Source organism: Staurois parvus, unplaced genomic scaffold (genome assembly GCF_062004578.1).
Source record: "Staurois parvus isolate SC_StPar_1 unplaced genomic scaffold, SC_StPar_1.0 ptg000004l, whole genome shotgun sequence".
NCBI classification, from domain to species: Eukaryota; Metazoa; Chordata; class Amphibia; order Anura; family Ranidae; genus Staurois; species Staurois parvus.
In genome coordinates this window covers 8183829-8190248 of record NW_028317800.1, presented here as the reverse complement: position 1 = coordinate 8190248, position 6420 = coordinate 8183829, and positions in this window count along the sequence as shown.

The following is a 6420-nucleotide window of genomic DNA, read 5'->3' as shown; positions in this document are numbered from 1 at the left end:
AATAGTGTGAACTATGCCCAAAGGACAAGCTGGATTTTGGACTATCTTTGCCATTGAAAAGCAGTCAACAATGCATAAAACGGCATCCAACAGCATCTGGTGTGAATGGGCCCTTAGGGCTCATGTACACGGGGTGTTTGGAAAACTCTTCTGAATGATGGAAATTGACTGCTGGGAAAGGTAAGGTAGCCTCCCTGGCGGTATTCCCGAGTGTAGCTCGGGGTAAAGTTTCAGTACCACAAGCGGTAACCCCGAGCTACACTCGGGCTTACCATGCGGCGCTGCTCCGGGATCTGTTCTTCTCTTACCTTGTCCTGCGCTCCTGCGATGTCCCCCCTGCAGTGTCCCCTGTAATGTCCTCCGGCCGATGCCAGCATCTGTCTTCTGCGTTCCGTCCCCTGCGACGTCGGGATGTACGGGGGATGGAACGGTGGGAAATTTGAAAATGACAAAAAGTGACATTCACTAAATACACTAAAATCACATAGTAAAACATTACTGTATCAAACCATTTCACATACATTTTGTCCCTAATGCTTTGTCCTGTGCCCTGCCTGCATTTTTACTGTTCTTTCTGCATGGAAACTGATAAATGTCCATGGCGTCCAAAAAGCGTCCCTTTAGGTCAAAAGCGGTTTTAGACCAGCTAGAAACAGCGATAGTAAATTAGAACTCCTTGCAGAATTAAATGATAATGATTCGTGGGGAAATTCGTCATCAGACACTGAAAATGATTTTGCGACTTTGCTCAGTGATGTGCGAACTTGGCGCTCTATTTCAAATTTCAGTGTTTTTGGTTTGATTATATTATTGAATTACATTTATTATTATTATAATATTATTTTTTATTATTATTTATTAAATTATAATTTATGATTTTGTGTTTCAAATTTTAACATATCCGGGATGTTTACAAGACTCTTGTTCGGACAGATTTCAGTGAGTTATTCCTAAAAATTACAGGTCTACAATAAAAAAAAATACATATTTCCATGCACAAAAATGTACCGCTTTGAGCACAGAAATATGGACATAATCAGACCTCTAGGGAGGTTAAAAAACGTCAGTTTAGCCACGGTTGCATACCGCGTTTATGTGCATTTATGTGCGTTTGCGTTTAGAAGCGTTTTTAAAGGATAACCTCAGGAGACCTTCCCAAATGCCCAGAATGCACTGAAAAATAGTAAAACATTTACTATTTCAGACATTTTTAGAGGAATAGAGAGAGCAGTAGCAGAGAGAGCAATATGTGTTTAGATGACCTGTTTTTTCTGGCTGTATTCACTATGGATCCCATCATGAGCATAATGCGGCATGTTCTACCATTTTTTCCTTCACACGAAACCTGGAACTGACTGCTCTGGTGTGCCAGGTCCATTTGAGCACATGGAAAACGCTTTGCATGCATTTCTGATGATGAAAAAAGGCTCTGGACAGCATCTGGACATGGAACCATTAAAAAATGATTCTAAACGCAAACACTTATAAATGCGGTTAATTGCGTTTACAAGCATTTACACGCATTTACAAGTGTTTGGTGCTTGAAACGCCAGTAAAATCTACTCCTGAACGTAAGTTTGGTGCAAAAAAAAAAAACGACTGTAAACTCAACTGCCTGTAAACGACTGTGTGTACATGGACACAGAAGACATTAGGGAGAGTTCAGGGGCTGCTGAAAAAAATGCTGAACATCAATTTAGGAGCTGCAGTGTACATGAGCCCACGGGACGTTTGGAAAACACTTCTGAATGATGGAAACTGACTCCTTCCCAAATGCCCAGAATGCACTGAAAAACAGTAAATAATTAACTATTTCAGACATTTTGAGAGTAATAGAGCAGAAGCAGGTATTATTATTATAATACAGGATTTATATAGCACCAACAGTTTGCGCAGTTCTTTACAATATAAGGGAGACAGTACAATTACAATACATTTCAGTACAGAAGGAATAGGAGGGCCCTGCTCATGGAGCTTACAATCTAAAGGATTGAGATGACCTGTCTTTTCTGGTTGTATTCACTATGGATCCCATCATGAGCCTAATGCGGCACATTCTACCATTTCTTCCTTCATACGAAACCTGAAACTGACTGCGTGGTGTACTAGGTCCATTTGAATACATGGAAAATACTTTGCATGCATTTCTGATGATGAAAAAAGGCTCTAGACAGCATCTGGATATGGAACAGTTAAAAAACGCTTCTAAACGCAAACGCTTATAAATGCGGTTAACTGCATTTACACTCATTTACAAGTGTTTGGCGTTTGAAACCCCAGTAAAATCTACTCCTGAATGCAAGTTTGGTGAATTAAAAAAAAATGACTGTAAACGACTGTGTACATGAACAAATAGGAAAACATTAGGGAGAGTTCAGGGGCTGCTGAAAAAAATGCTGAACAACTCCTGAATGTCAGTTTATCAGTTACAGTGTACATGGAGCCTAAAACTTGAATCTTATATATCTAATCAAATTACTGAAAAGATTTGTGAAAACATATGGCCGAGTGCTACCAATACAATCATTATGAGATTGGAAAGCAACATGATTTCCTGGTAACCTCACATGAAAAACACCTTCATACTGTACTTGTCCTCTCTACTAAGGAATGTGAGGTGTGACCAGCAAGCTTCTGCACATCCCAGCACTCCCTGAATGATGAAACCTGCACTTCTTATAAGAAACAGAATTGATACAGAAAATCTATTTCTACTTTCCTATTGTTAGGTGCTTACACACTTTTTACACAATTGAAGTCCAAATTACTGTAGAGGAATTTTTCACCCATGCCATTTCTACCACCCATGCTTGCTTTAGGCTTTTCTTCCACTTTACGTTACACTAAGGGAGATTTACTAAAACTAGAGCACTCTGGTGCAGCGGTGCATGGTAGCCAATCAGATTCTAATTTCAGATTGTTCAATTAAGTTTTGACAATAAATCCTGGAAGCTGATTGGTTTCTATGCAGTGCTGCATTAGAGTTTTGGCACGCTCCAGTTTTAGTAAATAATCCCCATTGTGTACCTTCACCACTTTCTTTGGCAGATGATGTCAAAGTCTGACTAGTGAAGAAACCTTTCTAGTTTACTGTTCTTAGGTGGTCCAAGTGATAAACATGATAGATCATTTTTTAGCAGAAGGTATTTGAAATCAATGAGATAAAATAATTTTTCTAGAGGTCTGCATGGATGGCCAATGTCACTTTTACAGTCCCAAACATGGACATAAATACCTCAATCCAGCCTGAAATCTGTTAATCAGGTGAGAAGCAAGCAATCTGCGGTTACCCTAGGGAGCAAAAATAAGTGTTCATCACCAGAGGCGCTTGTGTCTCAAAAGGTTTGTTGCATATTTTCCATCAAATCTGCATAATTTTTCATTTTGTCTTTAAAGACATGTGTTCTCTGATTTTGTGCTGTAAAGCTCTTGTGCTTTGAAAGGCCAAAGTCTTAAATGAGTGCTTTCATGTGCTCAAATAACTGTTGGCTCTTATATTTCCTTGATAGATATAACTGATCTCTATCATTCTGCAAATTTTGTGATGCTGGCATCTTTACTGTATCAGGTTAATTGATTTTAAACCAAACTGACTATAGTGAGTGTACGTGTTTGAGTGACTGTCATAGGAACTTCAGCCTTTAAGTCGCCTAAACGGAGGTAGAAGTGTGATGAAAAAAAAGTTCACTGCAGTCCTTAAAGAAATGTGCAATATGTCACCACTGTATAAATATGAGAGATAATGTATGTCCAGCATTACACATATGCCAGAGCATAGAACATTCTAAAGTACAGCATATTTATACATGTGACACACTGCACTAATACTGATTGCAGGATGTTAATTAACCATAAGATGGCAGTGTTCTGCGGTTTAGTTATTCAGATTTTATTGAAACAAAGCAAAGCCTTGTTGAACTTGTGTGCTGATAGCAGGACTTCTGCACTCAGACAAAGCATAAGGAGACTACATTTCCCAGAAGAGCTAGCAAAGGGGCGAGAGCTTATATATTGAGAAGCCAAGGAACTTTCGGGGAAGGAAGTTGATGGTGAAAGGTGGAGAAAGTGTGTGTGGAGAAGGCAGTGCAGGACTCAGGAAATCCAGACTGGATCAGGCCGCATTCTGGAGAGAGGGACTGCAGAGCACTGACGAGCAAGAAAGTCAATCCTGCAGGCAGGTGGATCGTAGTGTTGTCATTGTGATCGCTGGAGGGATCCAGAGAACACAGGGGCCCCCCAACCAAGAGACCATCGTTTGCACTGCAAATATTACAGACCGGTGAGAGGGTTCTATAACCCAGATCACCACAAGTTGCAAGTGACTCTGTTATTTTCAACTGTTCCAGTTTAGTACACCTAACACCACAGTTTATCACATTGAGACACAGACTGCCTAGCCCATTCAGTGCTGCCGCTTACTGTTTTAGTGTCTCCCTATTATTCTGAAACCGCAAGACTCTTTGCTATAACACGTGCTCCCTGCAGACAGGATTACACTTAGTATCTCATGTCAAGCCTCTTCCAGCTTTAAAGGAACTTGCTTCACCAGACTAGTTCATCACTTGTAGGGGTTCAAACTCTGCTGGAGTCTGCTTCCACCTCTTTCTTCAACTTTAGCAAATTCCTACATTCATCTTCTGTGTTAAAGAGACAGTACCCAGTTTTCAACACCCACTATAAGGGGAATCTTTCTATTGCTGTACCATCCTGAGGAAATCTTACTCTTACACAAAAAGGAATCTCAACTTTGACGAGCACCAACTAGGGCCCCATCAAGTTCACAGAAGATTTGTTGCCACCCATTGATGAGATACTAACGGGGACATTATTGCTTATTAAAAAAATTATTTCTAGCGTTAAACCCTGTTCCCAGCTATTGAGAACCCAAAAGTGAGTTAGCTCAGCATCTTGATAGTCTGCTTCAGCTCACTTGGGGAAAGATATCTCGGTGCTGGAATCAATGTTTAAACACTGATCCTGCAGGACATTTGGGGTTACTTAAAGTGATACTGTGCTTGTTTATTGAACCTTTCAGAGTGTTTAATTTTTTTATGCACATTTATTGTCATTCCTTTTGTACTTGCACTCCCTATACCCTGGCAGGGGTTTTCCTGGTCAAGATTTGACGGTGGTGTCAGCAGGGGCTGTGCTTCAAACACAGGAGCAGAACAGACAGGGAACCCAAAAATACTCAGTGGTTCTCAAGGGGGTAGAGCTGCATACATAAAACCACAGAAAAATCATCTTCAAACTTAAATCACAGAAAACATATACTAGAAATAAAAAGCTTAATATGGCAGTTCATGTACTAAGATACATGTGTAGACGCTTATTATGCAAAGGTTATTCCCTCAGTATGTAACAACAAAATTCAGCCAGCAGTCATAAAACCACGTGGTCTGGCATTGTTTCAATGTACAGAGATATCCACCTCTTAGTACAAGCAACTGTGCTAGTCTATGGAATGCGTGGGATGTACTGCAGGTCTAAACTGCTGTTTAAGGCTGAAGTTTGTAAAATTATACAGCTATAAATTCCATAAAATGCAGTCTCCTGTAGTCAAATCAGAATTAGAAGAGGTCGTCTTGGCTCTTATTGATGTGCTACACAAAACCCTGCATTTGGAGGATCAGCTCGCTGTCTCCAGCCTTGGGTCTTTCAGAGCTGTAAAGACCTTTCCATTACACCCAGGGCTGCTGTTAGAAATCAAGGGGCCCCATACAAACTACCTGACCACCCCCTCCAAAAATATCAAAACAATATTTTCGCTAAAAATGCACTCATTCATTGGTGGACACAAACGCAACAATACACAAATCCTGCTAAATCTAAAAGATAAAACTGTATTGAGTTAATAAATAAAGCTCTGTGTGTAAATGAGGTCTTTGGGCTCATTCAGATGAGCACCGTGGCCTGTACAGTGCAAATCAATGTTTTTTTTATATGTCTGAAGCTGTGTACAGGCAGCCTATGTTATGCTATGGGGATGCAGTGGCTGTACGAACAAAGCCACAAGTCCTAATTTGGCAGGCATTTTGGTGCAGGTCTGTGGCTCCAAACACAGGTATTGTGCATTCAGGGCCACTCACCCACACCTGCACATGTGTCAAATTAGAACCTGCAACTGTGTTCATACAGCCACTGGGTTAAATAGATCAGGGGTCTCAAAACATTTTAATCAAAGGGCCAGTTTACTGTCCCTCAGGTTTTATGGGGCTGGACTGTGGTCAGTGTGAGTAGAAAATGTCCCAGGATCAATTGGGGTATTGGTTTTAACAGCAGAAAAAGTACTCCATTGTTGGTTTTAGCAATAGGAATAGTGCCCCATGGTTGGTATCAATGGGAGTAATAGTGCCCCATCAACGGTGTCAGTAGGAGGTAGTGCCCCATCGATGGTGTCGGTGGGAGGAATAGTGCCCC